Source organism: Lissotriton vulgaris, chromosome 3_1, assembly GCF_964263255.1.
Source record: "Lissotriton vulgaris chromosome 3_1, aLisVul1.2, whole genome shotgun sequence".
Lineage (NCBI taxonomy): Eukaryota > Metazoa > Chordata > Amphibia > Caudata > Salamandridae > Lissotriton > Lissotriton vulgaris.
In genome coordinates this window covers 1,775,333,136-1,775,351,221 of record NC_141689.1, presented here as the reverse complement: position 1 = coordinate 1,775,351,221, position 18,086 = coordinate 1,775,333,136, and the positions used below count along the sequence as shown (strand labels likewise).

General features: G+C 44.6%; 1 protein-coding gene across 15 annotated transcripts in view; it reads left to right on the top strand.

Moving 5' to 3' along the window:
* The window catches only part of BLTP1 (bridge-like lipid transfer protein family member 1), a 1,831,302-nt gene that overhangs the window by 35,271 nt on the left and 1,777,945 nt on the right, over positions 1-18,086 (top strand). The window lies entirely within an intron of this gene.

The window sequence follows — 18,086 nt, the reverse complement described above, 5'->3', positions numbered from 1 at the left end:
TGACTGTACAAAACCTTTACACTGGAATTTCCTGTTCCAAGAGATGCAAGAAAGGTAAATATCAAATGGAGAAGGATGAGCATAATGTGACTACATCATAAAGTGAGTCTTCTGTGCCACTTAGGATTGTTATGGCATTGAACACATCACACTTGATGTCACAACATCAGAGGCACTGACTGTCTTCTTGCTGGATGGTTGCTTCCTGTAAACAGACATACACATTATCAGTATATAAGGAAGCAATGAGTTTCAAATGATCGGCAATGATAATCTGAGGGACCATTTGAAACTGCCTTTCTTCCCGGGAGCAGTGCAGTGGCGTCTGCCACAAACAAGGGTGGTCGGGCAGGTGGTGGGAACGCGAGAAGTAATAAGTAATAATCTATTAATTTTTTTTTTAAAGGAACTTGCCTGAAGCCTCCGGTCGCCTCTTTGGTGCACCTCCTCTCCTCTTCCTGGTCCCAGCATCCCCTGGGACAGACTCCCTATCCACTCGCGGTGCTGCAGAGCAGCGCAGGGATTGGCCTGAACGGGCTGAAAAGACACTCTGCTCAGGTCAGAGAGTCTGTGGGGTTTCTCCAGCAGCCCGGCTGCTCAATGCAGCCAGGTAGGAGAAAGTGTGCATGTGTGTTATGGTCTGCCTGAGACGGCCGGCCAAAACACAAATGCGCACTTAGGGAGTGCACATAGCACTCCTCCTCCCTACAGTGCTAGCTCACAGTCAGCAATGACAAATAAAAAGTTGCTACAACATCATTTTATTTTTCATTTGCTGGCTCTGAGCCAGGCAGTGGGGTGAACCTTGAGATAAAAGTGCGAAGATGTTAAAAGAAGTAGCATCCCCTAAAAGCGGCCCTAGGCTGAACAATGAGACCTTGGTAGGAAAATAACAAAGGTGCAGAACTCGAGTTGGGTAACAAACTGCATGAACGGCAAGCCTTACAACACTCTGGCATTGCTAGGTGTTCGTACAACCCGCACCAATCCTTCTGCTATTGCCCTAGAAGTTTATGTGCACACCCATGACTTGGCGTGGCTTTGTCCTCTGATCTTGCTGCCTCAGGCGCTAGTATTTTGGTTCTGGCACCAAGAGTATACCAGGCAACGTGTCACAACTGTTATGCGGTGACTAAATTCTGACAAAATAGTTCAGGAGGCATATTTGCTATTATAACTCAAGTCCTGAAATATTTTGGGGGAAGTTATAAATTACCTAAGTTATTTTAGAAACGTTCAGAAATGGGTAATTATGCATTGACTGAACCACTACCCTGGGAAATCCTCTGTTCAAGGCAAGAATCCCGGAATACTTGGTATGGGGCAAAAAAAAATGCCCTTTCCTGTGCACTCAGTGCCCAAAGGTGTTATTTTTGTTAAAAATAAAAAGCACGTACCATCACGCCTTGCATCAGCAGTTACTTCATCCTGGACCCTGCTCCTCACCTTGCCCACACTTGTGTATGCTACAGATAACAGATGATTTCAGTCACCTGAGACTGATCTAATTAATTTAATTGAGATGAGTAAGCGTAACATCTGTTTGGATACCACATTAAGGATTTACCATTATATACTAAATGACAAAAGTGAAAATGAAGCTTCACATTAATTTGAAGACCTCGGTAATTAAGTGAGAAGATGCACGACTAATTGATATAAATGTTCCTCGTCCACTTTACCACTGGGTTAGTAATGAGCATGAGGACCCAGCCCATTGCATTTACTTCTCAGTCTCGTTGGTAAAATTTTTTGGATTCCACACGATGGGCAAGTATCTATTTGCCCGCCTGGGAACAAGTACGTGCCTGCTGTCTGCTGTTCGCTCCTCTAACCCCGATTTCGGTTTCAAACGCGGCAACAATGTGGAAGAATCCCGATCGTAAGACTTGCCCATGTTTTCTCTTCTCAGGTTGCAACCCTAACTCTATTCTTTTCAAGTATTGTGTGTACTGGCAAAAAACAATAAGTATTAAATGTACATAGGGATTTAACATGTTATTAATTGATGCTTTTGTCTTTAATTGAGTAAAACGGCATCAAATTACACTATTAATCTGAGCGAAACCGAGTTGAAACATTGCATAGTTATCTTTTGATAGTGTTGTCTCCCTCTGTATTATGTATAGAATGGAAATATATAAATGGGTTTTATACGAATTAAAGACATTTGAAAACAGCAGGGTTCCCTTTGAGTGCTTTTCCGAAATTCGTAGCGGAGGAGGAGGGAGCGCAGTAGGGCACATGTGAATACGCGGATGCACCTTCGTGTTAAAAGCACCCGTTCAGGAGTGCGCTGTTTTGAGGTGCAGTTGGAGCGAGGATAGATATATGTATATGTATATGTGTGTGTGTGTGTATGTGTATATATATGTAGTGAACAAGGCGGCAAAGCCGAAACGCGTCTAAGCAGATACTGACTGAATAAATCGAGTTTGGATTCAGATTCATGGTGTCAGCGCCTTCTTCTTATCGGATAAGTTTGGCAAGACTTGATATATATATATATATATATATATATATATATATATATATATATATATCATCTATATCACTCCACAGCAAAAGCAGGTAACAACCTTTTATTTATTCCGGCGAGGGCAGCGTTTCACTCTGAACAAAATCGTCACTTTCGCCGACCCGTTTCCAAGTCTCTTACTTCTTCTCGGGCTGTGTGAGGCTAAAATTGTAAGCATTGGTCCACTGATGTGGAGTGCGTCTTCAAACCTTGGAAAAAATTCAAACACTGGGCCCGCTGGCCGTGGAGGGCTGCACCTCTCCGTACTAAATGGGAGACCTCGGGAGATAACTGTGTACCGACTGGCACAGTAAAACCACATTAATGAGGGGGAAGATCTATCTGGACCCACTGGAGGGTTTTTAATTGAGTCCCAAAATCATTGTGATGCTGTTAACCTACTGGAAGGCAGAAATTATGCAAATAGAACCACTGCTCCCAGGATGCATCGTAATTGACTGACTTTCAGCTGGCACACCGGAGGCCTATAAATGCATCATGCATTGGCCCCCAGGGACTGGGGGTCCCTGGGGGCCAAGTAGCCCACCAGGAACCTCCAGTATGCGCCACAGAGCTGCCTTGCAGAAAGGTGTTTTGAGGCCACGCCCCTTTTTACAACACTCTGCAATGCAGCTCTGTGGCGCTTACTGGAGGTACCTGGTGGGCTAGTTGAACCCTAGGGACCCTCAGGATTCAAGGGGAGTTAATTCCCCAACTTAAAACGCACCACAGGGCGCGTTTGCACAGTGGTGAAGGGAGGGGGCGGGGCCTGAGTTGACATGTGTGCAAGCACACCCTGTGGCGCGGTTTAAGTTGGGGAATTAATTCCTGTTCAATCCTGAGGGTCCTTGGGGGGCCAACTAGCCCACCAGGTACCACCAGTAGGCGCCACGGAGCTGCGTTGCAAAGTGTTGTAAAAGGGGGCGAGGCCTCTGAACACCTCTGCAACGCAGCTCTCTGGCGCATACTGGAGGTACTTGGTGGGCTAATTGTCCCCCAGGGACTCGCAGGATTGAGGAGGAATTAAATCTCCAACTTAAAACGCACCACAGGGCGTGTTTGCAGACGTGTCACCTCAGGACACACCCCCTTCCTTCACCATTGTGCAAACGTGCCCATGACGAGTTGTGAGTTGGGGAATGAATTCTCTTTCAATACTGAGGGTCCCAGAGGGCCAACTAGCCAAAGAGGTATCTCCAGTATGCACCAGGGAGCTGCGTTGCAGACAGGTGTTCAGAGGCCACGCCCCTTTTTAGAACTCTCTGCAACGCAGTGATGTGACGCTTACTGGAGGTACCTGGTGGTCTAGTTTGACCCTAGGGACCCTTAGGATTCAAGGGGACTTAATCTCTCAACTTAGAACGGCCACAGGGCGCGTTTACACAGTGCTGAAGGGAGGGGACAGGGCCTGAGCAGATGTCTCCAAACACACCCTATGGCGCGTTTTAAGTTGAGGAAATAATTCCCCTTCAATCCTGAAGGACCCTGGGGGCTAATTAGCCCACCAGGTGCTTGCAGTAAGTGCCACTGCGCTGCATTGCTGAGAGGTCATCCAGGCCGTTACACTTTTTACACATCTCTGCAACGCAGCTCTGTGGCGCTTACTGGAGGTACCTAGTGGGCTAGTTGGGCCCTAGAGAACCTCCGGATTCAAATTAACTTAATCTCCCAAGTTAAAATGGCCACAGGACGTGTTTACACAGTAGTGAAGGGAGGGGACGGGGCCTGAGGTGACGTGTGCAAACACGCCCTGTGGCGCGTTTTAAATTGGGGAAATAATTCCCCTTCAATCGTGAGGGCTCCGGGGGTCCAACTAGCCCACCAGGTGCTTCCAGTAAGCACCACTGCACTGTATTGCAGAAAGGTGGACTAGGCTGACCCTTTTTACACCTCTCTGCAACGCAGCTATGTGGCGCTAACTGGAGGTACCTAGTGGGCTAGTTGGACCCCAGGGACCGTCAGGATTCAAGGGGACTTTATCCTCCAAATTAAAACGGCTAGAGGGCGTGTCTGCACACATCAGCTCAGCCTCGCCCTCCCTTCACCAGTGTGCAAACACGCCCTGTGGCATGTTTTAAGAGGTAGTTTTAATCCTCCTGCCCTATTCTATACTAGGGGACCCCAACGCATAGTGTTCCCTAGTGTACGTAGGTGTTTTCACTGTATTCTAAGTGTCTTTTAACATAGCACTGGCTCTTGGACTGGTTAGTCAGACTCAGTTACCACCAGTATCTGTCTTAAAAAGTTGAGGGTACAGTATGGTTTTGCAACAAGGCTTCTTTCTGCTCTTCTGTTTGTTCTTTCTGCACGTTTTCCTTCTTCCTGCACTTTTCTTAGTCTTTGAGGACTTCTGTTGCTTCTTTCTGCATTTCTTTTTTTTTCTTTGTGTGTTTTTTCTTCTTTCTTCACATGTCCAATCTCTGTAGGCATAGTTAGAAAATAACATTTAAAAAACCTTTTGAAATTCAATGAAAAAACCATAGGTTTTGGGCACGTTATAGTTGGGAATCCGCATTTAAAAAACCTTAGCAATTCAAAGAAAAAACCATAGGTTTCAGGGGCGTTATAGTTAGGAATTAGCATTTAAAAAACTTTAGAAATTCACTGAAAAAAACATAGGTTTCAGGGGCGTTCTAGTTAGCTGGACATTTCACTCGTACAAAACCATTGAAATTCCCCCGTTATAGTTAGCTCCGCTAACTACAACTCGCACGCGCAATGCACTGCTGATGATGTCGCATATTACACCACTCCTGACATGGTCAGTGACATCACTGATGACATCTCAAATGACATCACTGATGACATCATCCTTGTGATAGAGTGGCAGACCTCCTCTCACCCTAATATAACCATTGATACACACATACAAAAATAGAAACTAACATTTTCAAAACGATGGACATACCAATACCAATTACAAAAACCTATTAAGTAATTCCAAGATCTACATACACATCCACTCATTCACCAACAGTCCTATATAGTCACTCATACATGTACTCACTCATCATATGTACTCATACACCTATACATACATCCTGTTACACACAGCCACTCATCCATAGTTACTCACACACTCAGTCACTCATGCTAATAAAGAATCAAGCATCCATTTACTTGCATATACAGTTATATACACACCACCACACTTACTTCGACAGAAACTTACACATACTTACTCTTTTAAACAATCGGTTATAGAAACACATACTTATTTATACAGGAACTCTTCCAATCTCTCACTCTCGCATATACTCGCTTATAAACACCAATACTCATATATACTAGTTTAAAATATATGTAGTTACTTATAAAGACACTATTGAGACAGTCATTCACTCACTAACACACCCATACACACACATCCACCCATACAGTCCTGCACACATACTTTCTTCAACACATACAAATAGTGACTCACTCATTCATGCATGTATGCACGAAGTAATACCCCCCCCCCCCCACTGAACCATACAGGCACTCACACACTCCTACTCGAAAAAACAAGTAATAACCTATATAGACACTCATGTAGCTACTCCCCAACCCATGCAGCCACTGATACACAAAGTGAGAGACGGATACAGATATTTATATATTTAAGCATTACTCACTAACCCATGTATTCACTAAGATACACTTAATCAGTCCGTTATACAATCAATTTTTCATTAAAAAATCATCCATTTAGACACTTATATACCCATTTATTCTTCCATCAACCTTGAGATATACATATATAAAAGATATTGAATTTTCAGAAAAACAAATTCACTGGATGTCATCAGTGATGTCACTGATCATGTCATGAGTGATGTAATATGTGACATCATCAGCAGTGCATTGCGAGCGCGCAAGTTATAGTTAGATGAACTAATTAACTAACCAGGGAATTTCAATGGTTTTGTACGAGTGAAATGTCCAGCTAACTATTTCCCCCCCAATCCACGCTTAGGGTCACATGATATGATATAAGATTTAGTAAAATTGGTGTGTAGATAGATCAATGGAGGACATGAGGTCAACAAGGGCATGTACTAGTAGGCGCAGTGCCCCGGGAGTGAATGCCATGAGCACTGCTTCATCCGTGAAGAGGAGCGTAGAGAGCGGGTTACCTTTTATAACTGGTACATCTGGGGTGGTCCGTATTAAATGAAAATGTAAATCATTAATATAAAGGATATGGCTTTGTGAACTAACTTCACGCAAAAGATACTGCAGGAGCAATTACCACCTTGATTGGCTTGAGACTTCAGTCGAAGACAATAAAGGTAACCAGTGAAGCTAATTTAGTTTATAAAATGTGCACAAGCTTTGTTTCATTCTGATTTTAAATTTCTTTTATGAATAATGTATATGCAGTTTTCTTACATCGTGCTTTTCTTTTTTCTAAAACTGTAAGTGGTCATTCTTGAGACAGATTTTTTTAAAATTATTATTATTATTATTTTTTTAAACATTTTTTGTGGTGCAAGTAGTGAAGATTTGATAGGCTGTATCTCCAACCATCCTACTACTGGAACGCTGTTGTTCTCTACCCTCAACCGCCAGAGTTGTTAAATACCTGCATCTGCAGGCAGGGCAGAAAGTGTCTTATTAAAAAATGTTGTCTTTAATCCACAACAAAATGAAAGTTGAGCCACTGCCACCAGTTCCGCACCCCTTCTTTTGGGTATTCTAGAGGTTTTCCGTCTTTGGTGCCAACTCTCACACATCCTCTGGCTCTGAGCAGTGCTGTTTAGTTCTTAAGTATAATCTTCCAGGAAGGCATCCCAGATATTAGAACTACACACACCTTTTCCATTCGTGCTTTAATACACTTTACACAATGCATGGGCTGTGTACAGTATTTTCTGTCAACATTTTGGTTATGAAGTGCATTTATAAGACTTTCCAGCCTCTTCAACAAAACAAGCTTTGGCATAGCCAATAGGTCTTGATTTGGGACCTTCTATGTGTTTAGCAATGCAGCACATTACTATGCGAGAGCTGTTGGCCTTGTCTACATGTTTTAGCCATGTTGTATAGCAGCATGGCTGAAAGTAAAGGGAAACCAGCCCCACCGGCCACTTAGAATGCTGTGCGTTCCCCTTTAAGGCAATTACCTCTTCAACAAGACTTTTTGTTCAGCCCAAACTGAACAAACCCATTAAATGTCCCGTCGGTTTTTCTTTTTAAAGAAATTATTTGTTTCACTTTTAAGGCTCCACAAACTGGCAGTTCGTTACCGACGCCAACTGGATGCCCGCCCTCCTGGAAACATGTCATCAAAGGTAGCCATGGGTGTCATTTTGGCCAGCCACTGTCCTCGTGGTCGCGGGCTCAGCCTGCGCATATCTGAAGGCTGCCTGAACTGACCCTCTCCACACTGGACAGAACTGCAAAAACAAACCCTGCATCAAGCAAGTGCAGAGAGTTCCTAGAAAGTCTAAGCGGGCTTGTGCCGTGGTTTCAGTGACGAGTCACCCGCACACTCAGGCAGGTGAACGGTGTCACCGCCAGCCTTGAACACAACCATACCACACTTGCAGTCATATACACACGATCCAATGGAAGCAAAATGCGCTATAACAAGATTTGTTAAATAATACCCTGGTCGCGGATATTTTCTGTATGTATAGAAGGCAAGCAGTTCGTTTACAATTTCTTTCCAAAAAAATTCCACAATTTGTAAACAACTGCTTCATTTTACGCACATCAAGCATTTATGTACTAGAAACAATATGATGTGCACATCAAACTTGTAGCATACCAGACACGTTATCAGCAGTTTTCAGTTTGAAAGCAAGACTAGAGCCCCTCTCTTCAGTGGCAGTAAAGTACATGGAAAACAAGCGCAGCCACGCTAATTACAAACAGATGTCCCTTGCGCGCACTAGAGCCTCTCTTCAGTGGCAGTAAAGTACATGGAAAACAAGCGCAGCCACGCTAATTACAAACAGATGGCCCCTGCGCACTGCTGATCGCTCCCGCAAGGTGGATGCCGTGGCATACACAAGTTTTTGAAAAGTGCAGACTGATTCCAAAAGGTCATCTCCTAGAGCAGTGCACTGCTAGCTGCGCTAAACTCGACCTAAATACCTAGTTCTAGTTCCATGTTGAAGCAGGGTATGCTTTTTTGGTGAATATGCTGGACAGGATTAGTAACTCAGTTTTAAGGCATCCATTGTATCTCAACAAGAGGTATTTGCTTAAGCGTTTTTTTTCCCAATGGTTTTTATCCAGCAAGGTAGAATATATTATCACTATTAGACGCTAATGCTGCATTGTTACCAATATTTGGAGTGTGTATTAGGGTTGTTTGTTTTCTGAATAAGGAAAGGACATTTTTTTAGGTGGTCTCCATTAGTAATTTTATTAATTTCTCTCCTTTGCCTAAAGTTTTGAACATACCAGTATTTGTCAGTGTGTCCATCTATGTTCACAGTTTCTCTGCAGTTTTTATTTGTGGTTCCCTCTATATTTAGTTTATTGGACTTGAAGAACCTTAAGTATTTTTCACCAAACCTCTGTCCACAATGAAGACATTCTTAATATTCTTAACAATCTAAATAATACATCCAAGTGGTCCCATCTAGAAAGGGTTTTTTAACTAATTTTACTTTCTATTCCTTAAATCTCACTTGTATTTACTTTGATCTTCTGTAGCGTTTTCTTGTTTATGGTCTCTGGTAAAAACTGCCTTTGCAGAGTTGTTCCAGAAACTGCCATTAATGGCTGTGGGAGTGTGAGCATTTATTTTAGAACTTCTGTAGTTTCTCAGTTGTCACGATATGAAAAATATAAATCCTGGCCTATTTAGGTAAACTTCATAAGAGAAAAACACAACATAATATTAATAGAATTAAATAGTGTAAAAAAGAAGTTAACACATTTAAACCATAACATTTGTAACAAAGGTAAGATACAAATGTTCAGATTTCCTTAATCCGTATATTGTTTACTGTATCCAAGCCTATATTAAACATACAGCCCACATCTGCTCAACGGACATCCCATATCACAATTACTGAGTACATTATGGTTTAATCGAGCTAAAAATTGTAAAGCGCATACGCCCAATAAAAAATGGGCCAAACAGATTGCTTATACTAAAACTACAAATACCTAAACCATGGAATATGTAGACTTACAAATGTAAAAACTTCTTAAAATTATTTAATCTCTACTGTTCTCAATATAGATGCAAATCATTGCCTTTTGCAGTCTGGCCTAATGGGGAAAAATTAGCTATGGCCTCTGCAACATTTATACACAAGCATTTACATTGCAACGGTTTGGCCTTCGGAAAAGTTAGAGCTATTGGCATTGTAAATGACAAACTTTTTATTTGTGTGTTGGTTTTGAAAACAGATAAATAAATGGCATTGTCATTTACAATGCCAATAGCTTACTCTGTCGCAAATGCGAGACGTATTGCATTTGCACACACACACCCACACAAGAGCCCCCCCCACACACAAGAGCCCCCCCCCCCACACAAGAGCCCCCCACACACACACCACACAAGACCACACCACACACACCACACAAGAGCCCCCCACACACACACCACACAAGAGCCCACCACACAAGAGCCCCCCCCCCCACGCACACACACAAGAGCCCCCCTCCACACACACAGGCAAGTGCCCCCCCCCCCACACACACACGCAAGAGCAGGAATGGAAAACAAGTACTTTGAAGTTGTGGGACTGCCATATATCTGACTAAAACGAAAGAAATAAGATATCATGAACTCAGGAATAGGCTTTCCAATACTTAATCAAACCAGTTAAAATTAAGGTTACCAGATGACTTTGTCATCAAGGACACTATGTTCCAATGCTGTGATTTTCCATTTACAAATCATTGTTTTAATTTTAATCCAGTTGAAATGAAACTAAACTAAAATTCCTAAAATGCAAATAATTACTACAGGAAATGGTGCTCCTTGATGGCATGAGTTATCAGGGACTTGTGTGACCCGAAATTTGGTGTGACGTTTTAAGTCAGTCCTGGCTTTTCTGCTAACAACTGTTGCTTGCTTTTTTTTTAAAGTTCATACTTATAAATGATGCACAGGAAACTAAATACCACAAAAAAAAATGTTGAATGAAAAGCCAGGGCTGGGTGACGGATCATATGAAAATGTAACCCATTTGCCTGAATTACAGAACCAAAATAAACTTGTGGAAACCCAGTTAGCACCACAAATGCCCCCCATGACTCAAGCTCATAATGAAACGATGGGTAAACAAAACTATTTGTAGTGCAGAGAACCCCACTGTTGTCCTCGGCTTCGCTGCACCACAACAAAACTATCTAAAAGCAAAGAACGTGTTTTTCAAAACTATTCACAAATAGAAGGTTCGGAGTGGGAAACATCGAGGTCAACTAGCCAATCCGGATTGACGCACACACCAAACTTTAGCCAGTAGAATGAGAGAACCTTTGCTCGAGGAGGAGTGTAAAGAGTCTCGTGGCTTTCTGTTTTGGAGGCTGGCTGCTTTAGTTGTATAAACACTAAAAAAGGACACTAAATGTATCCTCAGCCAATAGCACAGTCCGCCGTTTCGGACTAGTGTTCCAAAGCCTTGGTTATATCGAGCTGCCTTGCTAACCCCTCCATTGAAAAATAGATTTTGTGAGAGACTCTTAGAAACGAATAGTTGTTTTCGAGAGTGGCATAATGCAATGGTGTTTGAACATAAAGCTAATAACATTTTGTATTGGGAATTTTAATTTGCTATCAAAATTTAGTAAAACATAAAAGCCTGTTTGTTGATTTTGTTGTTGTCGAGTGTTCTTGCCTAATTCTTTTAGCAAAAGAACTCGAATCTCCAGTTTTAGCTGACTCCGCTACCAGTACGCATCTGATGGCTGTCTTTCTTCTGTGTCTATGCCCGCCAATGGTGTTTTGGAATGACTGACTATTCGCTCCCACGTTTAGCTGGTACTTCTGTGCTACATTTAGCTAAACCCGAACAGGGCATGTCTGGGCTAATGGAACCTGCTGTGAGGGAGCAGCGGAAATCGTTGTCTGAGCTACTGGGTGGGTTTTTAATTCATGGAATGTCATGAGATCCAGTTATGTATGTATATTGAGAAAATGCTGTCTATAGTATTGGGACAGAGAAGCGTATGTCCTCTCCTTGGTTTGCTTCTTCCACCCTCACAACCCTGCCTCTGTTTTTCATTGTTTGCACACCCACCCCCGCCCCCGCTTAAGAGCTTCTGCGCTTGCCCCATTCCACTATGCTTTTGTATTTGTTTTATCCCCGACGCTTCTTAGGTCCCAAGTCCTAAAACAAGACTGGAATTGAGGGCTGAGATACGGCTAGAGGTGCCCCGTATGACAGCGGGGACGGGCACACGGACAGCGGGAGTCACGAGGGGGGCGAACAAAGACACGGACAGCGGGATACAACCATGCGGGACCAGGACGATCGAACGAATGATAAAAAACAGCCATGTAAAAAAAAAAAAAAAAAGTACACGCCCACAGTGGACACGTCTTCATGACGTTGCGAAGAGCCTAAAAATCGCCGAAACGCCCACGATTCTGCTCCAGCTATGACGGACAGATCTCTGTTCCAATGGCTAGCCTCCATTTATGGAGCTAGCCAATGGAACAGAGAGGTGGTGACCAAGCCACATACTGTTCTCATTAGATTTCGCCTGCGCGAAAGGCTACTTGCGCAGCTTTCGACAGGCGAAACCTAAAAAGGAGACCAGGCATTCTTTGAGAATGAGGCAATGGCTAAAATTCCATGACCAGATTGACAAAACTAAGTGTTTTCCCATCTGGCCTACCAGATTCTATTCTAGTGAAGAGTCAAAATATCAGACAAGACAGTGAGTTGGACCAACAGCTAATCCTGCCAGCGAAATTGAAGTGTGGTCTCTGTCTTTGTCTCTCTGTAGAACATGGAAGGGCTGAGTGGGGCGCATAAAAAGGCTGATGGGCCGCTGGTAAGGGTGGCTCTGTGAGGTAAAGAGCTTCCGGGGACTGTGCACGAGGTGGTTTCACAGGAACAGAACGGAGCCGCCGCGCGCCGTGTGAGACAGCCTTGGGAGCTTGGATGTGCTCTCTGGTGGGTCGCTCTGCTGGTTCCACAATGCAGGCCTCGGCCGGACTCTTGCATTGCGCCAAAGTTCTTCACTTTTTATACTTTTAGTTCCCTGAGCCTCGTCCCTTCAATGCCAGAAGCCGGCTGCGGGGTAGACTTTACGTTCCCTTGCTTAGGTTTTCCCATAGTCATCGAGTGCATGCTTTCATTTGCCCATAAACAAGACCTCCCTGGGCGGGTTTGTACTACGACCCGGTGTTCACCTTGTCCCTCTCCTTTCCCCACAGAAAAAGGTGTTACTGCCCAAGCCCCTACCTTGCAAGCAGAATCACCTTTTTTCAGAGGTATACATGACGTCCACAGTCACTAGAGGGGAGGAGACATCCATCTCTCATATGCCCGAAGCACCACTGGGTTCATTTACAACTATCCCCCGCATCTTTCCCAGGTCTCCCACCAACATGCCTTCCCATAGCCCCCCAGTCGGGGCAAAGTGCTGCTCAATCCCAGGTAGCAAACACAGAGCGCAGCTTTTCGTGGTTGACGCCTGGCCCTCTAGTCCATAGCCCGGTTATCAGACTCCACCCCTTTCTTCAGGCGACGTGTCTTCACCGCCCCAGCTTCCATACCCCCACAATGCCTAATCCCAGATGGCGCAAAGAGGCCTTGCCCCTACCAGGACCTTTAAACCTGCAGGGACCAGCGTAGGGACAGGGGTCACCCAGCTCCAATTGCCAAGAGTGGCCAAACCTTACTTAGGTTAGACAAGAGTACACCCCAGCCACTTCACGGACTACACATGAGGCAAGCGCAGGGGCAGAGAGCAGATTGGGAAAGGGGAAACCGAGGCTTCTCAGAGCACAAGATAATGGGCTGTGCCCATTGTGGCAAAGGCTAAATAAGACTATAGAATGCAGCCCACCATAGGCCATGAAAAACCATGCTACCAAGCACGAAGACATTGAATCTCTGAGCCACGACACAGCACAGGAGCCTTAAGCTAGACAAAGAGACACTCTTTAGGAGAGGCCAGGAGAGAGGTCAGCCATCGTATGGACAGAAGGGGCTTAAGTACTCATGGCAGGGACTGGAAGAGAGACCCTGACATTTAGGACATGGGCACTACAAATGTACAAACAACTCAGCATAGGAGCCAGTAGGGAGATCAGTACACTCGGGTCATGTTTAGCATGTGAGCCATACGAGAGACTTCGCTTGCCTCCCAGCACTGGAGGCAGGAGAGAGATCAAGGTACACATTCATTTATTTAAAGTACAACAACACTTGAAAATCTGAGTTTATTAAATGCAATTTTAATCTACTTATATTACCTTCATTGTACATTTATATACCTTCCATGTACTTATGTATCTTTATATTTATTACTTTTCTTCTAATTCAGCCTCTCCAATGCACTACCCTATATCTCACCCTATATCTCTCGCAATGTATCCTCTATCTCAACTCTGACTCATCTCAAAACCTCATTCTACTACTCTTTCCAATGCACTACCTTCTTTCTCACCCCATACCTCCTATCAATATATTTTCTACCTCCACTCTCTCAATCATTCCTAACCCCATGCCACTATGATCCCCAAAAAACCCTTTCTAGGCTCTTTCCTCCTCTACCCCTCTGTGCATCATCTTATACCTCTTTTACTATTTAAATCTCCAAAGACAAGTCTTTCAAAACCCTTCTCCCTGACTCTTCCCCCTCCATCTCCTCTTTACTTATCCCAAATCCCCTCCTACTGCTATGAACTCCAGAAAAAAAAACTTTATAGACCCTTACCTCTTCTATCCCTCCACTATACCTATTCAATCCAAATAACAGACTAACATGTCCTCCACTTTGCTAAGGGTGTCTTAAATCAAAATACTAGGCAGTGAGCCATAGTAAAGGAGACGGGAGATAAAGGTTCAGCATATTTTGTAATGAAATGTTCTTCCCAGATATTGCTAACCATGTGATAGAAAATGGTGCTGGATGGCCTATTGTTACGATTTAAATCAGCTACAGATGCCCAGAACGACTTACTGTTACTAAGCCTGAACTAACATTTCCCACTGTGCTACAACAGCCACCTGTCGTCGCTTAGCGTTTTTAATTTTTTTATTTTTTAATTGCTTACTCTGGAGGGCCACTAATGCAGGGTTCCAGTGTTTAAATGCCAGGGCTAAGCAAAGAGCCCTATTTGCTGCTGAACATTCAGAGTTGAACCTTCTGAGGATATCCGATATAGGCCTTAGGGGTCACAAGAGAGCCTTCTTGATCCCTGAACAGATATCAGTGAAGGCTTTCACCACATGCAAACCTTTGATCTCCAATGTCAGACACAGATTCACCAACTCCAGGTTAGCTCCCATTACCTCTTTTAACGATTGAACAGGGTCACGCAATCTCCAAGCCAATCTCAAATTATCAGTGTTAGGTTGCAGATTCCAAGCCCCAATGTCCTGCCTAAATTTTCCCTTAGGATGCAATGATTATGTGACTTTGTTATGTTATGTTATGTTATGTTAATAACTTTTATTCGGCGCACAGCTGCCCCAGCAAAGGGGCGTCCTGGCGCCTGATCAAGCGCCACAACACAACAGATCAGTGCTGGAAAGAAAGGGAATCAATCAGCGGAGGCAAACAGGTGGGTTTTTATAGCGCGTCTGAAGAGAGTCAGGCTGTTTAGGGCACGAATATGGACAGGGAAGGAGTTCCATAAACCAGCCGCCAGTAAACGAAAGGAGCGACCTCCCATCCTACTCAGTCTGAACCTAGGCTTAATCGCCAGATGAAGAGATTCCGACCTGAGAGACCGCGTGGGGACGTAGGAAGAGACAAGGCTCGCAAGGGCAGGAGGAGAGTAGAGTTTCAGGATCTTAAATGTCAGACAGAGAGCCTTAAATTTGATTCTCTGTCTGACCGGCAGCCAGTGAAGGGAGGTCAGGACTGCAGAGACAGAACAACGTCTCGGGAGGCCAACTATGGCCCTCGCAGCGGCGTTCTGCACCCTCTGCAGACTAGTGGCCTCAGCCTGATTAACTCCAAGCAGCAGTGCACTCCCGTAGTCCAGCCGAGAGAGGATGGATGCTTGGACCACCAGTTGCCGAGTAGGAGGGTCGAAGAATTTGAGGACTGGTCTCAGTCCTCGCAGAATACCATAGCAGGTAGCTGCAATCTTCTTTGTATGGCTGGTAAAAGAGAGGTTGGAATCCAGCCAGACCCCCAAATTCTTAACTTCGGCCGCTGGGATGGGGGACACCCCCAACTCAGGAGGCCACCACTGATCTCCCCAAAGTTCCGCCTGCTTCCCTAGAATCAGGACCTCGGTTTTCTTGGCATTTAGCTGTAAGCAATTGCTACGCATCCAATTCGCCACAGCAATAAGTCCTGCACGGAATCTGGGCGCAGTCACCTCAGGGTCCCCACTGAGTGTCACCGCCAGCTGCGTGTCGTCGGCATACGATGTCATGGTTAGGCCACATTGTCTGACGACAGCAGCCAGCGGTTTCACGTATAAGTTGAACAAAGTGGGGCTCAACGCAGAGCCCTGAGGGACTCCCAGTCCCAAAGGATGGAAGGAGGACTGACCAGGTGGAATGGCCACTTTGAAAAACCGGTCCGAGAGAAAGGAGCGGAACCATTGAAGAGCCTTCCCCTCAATACCCACTTCCTCCAGGCGCCGCATCAAAATGTCATGAGACACCGTATCAAACGCGGCGCTCAGGTCTAACAAAAGGAGCGCCGCTGTCTGCCCCATATCCAGCACTGAACGCAAGTGCTCGGTCATGAAGAGCAAAGCAGTTTCAGTGCTGTGTTGTGCGCGAAAACCATTTTGACTCTCGTCAAGAATATTATTACGAGAGAGGTGGGCAGACAAGATGGAGTTCACGTGTGCCTCAGTGACCTTGGCGGTCCAGGGCAGGAGGGAGATGGGCCTGTAATTCTCAGGAAGCCGGGGGTCAAGGTTGGGCTTCTTCAAAATGGGGCTGACCACTGCTTGCTTCCAAGAGGAAGGAACCACGCCCTCACCGAGTGAAAGATTAATCAAGTCCAATATGGGCTCACGGCAGAGGGGCGGGAGAAGGGTAATAAGCTCCGGCTTCAACGGATCTAAGGGAGAACCAGATTTAATTTTGAGGCTCAGAGTGTCAAAAACCTCAACAGACATGGCAGGCAAGGAGGACAGAGTTTCGGAGACCGAAGCCTGCAAGACACTTTGATGGTCTTATGGTTGCTATAGCATGATGAAGTGACCATACCATGTAAGAGTAGGTCCTCTAAGTTATGGGTGACAAAAATATAGTCTATCATTGATGCGCTACCGTGCCCCCTAAAAGTGCGAACCTCAAGGCTGGACAGTCAGCACATTTACTAAGTGAAATGGGGCAAGAAATGAAATTATTTCAGTGCTCTGAGGATCCGAACTAGTAAGGGGACAAAGCCCTGAATATGAGTCCTCAAGATTAATGGGCAACTGCACGTTGAAATCTCCAGCCAGACATGGATACAGCGTGTGCCCTAAACATGCCAAGTCATCCGCTATTTGAAATGGATTTAAAGAGTGGTGGAAATGTAGTATTAGGTAAGCCACTAGAATCATTATTATAAAAATTCACAATATGCAGAGTCGGAGCTGTTTTAACTACTATAATTTGAAAGCTGTTATCATGGTGATCTATAGCTTTAACATGCCCACCTAATGCAGTGCAAACCCAGGTGGTCAGCCCCCCTATGCATAAGCATTCCGTGAGTGAATGGCAAGGACACTAAACAATGATACCCACCCACGAATATAGGCAATAAATCCCACTTTTGTTGGAGCAGGACAAGGGCATAACCCCTAATAAACTGAAGCCAATCCGGTAAATTAATCTTGGATCTAAGGCCAGCCACGTACCATCTTATTATTTTGAGGGACTTGGCACCTTTATCCTTGATGTTACTTCTGTCCCTAAAAGAAGCCCCTGAGTTGACGTCCGTTGAATGCTTTACTGGGTCCACCATGCGTGTGATTGACAAAGAGTTTTCGGTCACCCTATTCTTAGCCTCTGCGACAGGGATAGTATTACTAATGTGTTCCATGGGCCCGTAATTCCTGATGGGTACCCGAACAGTTGTTGGGGCGCTCTCATTGTCAATCTACTTTCCCCAAATCGCTGAGTATGGATAACATATTAGTACAAGGCACACTACAGGAGATACTCGAGATTTGGGAGTGGGAGCGTGGGAGCGTGGGAGAGGGGTCGGTGGTCTATAAAAGAAACCTAAGGAAGAGTAACTACCTTGGTTTCATTTGGGCTGTGGAATTCTTTTGTACTTAGTATATTGTGGACAACCCCCTGTGGCTCTCCCTGCTTCACTCTCAGGGCGTCTGCATCAGTCACTTATACACTTTTTTAGATTGTCTAATTAAGAATACAGGAGACTACTTGCGTTTTATGTTTACACCCTCCCGCTTTATAATGCGGCACCTGAAGATTATTCCCCATTGATTTAGAGATTGAGCATGCAA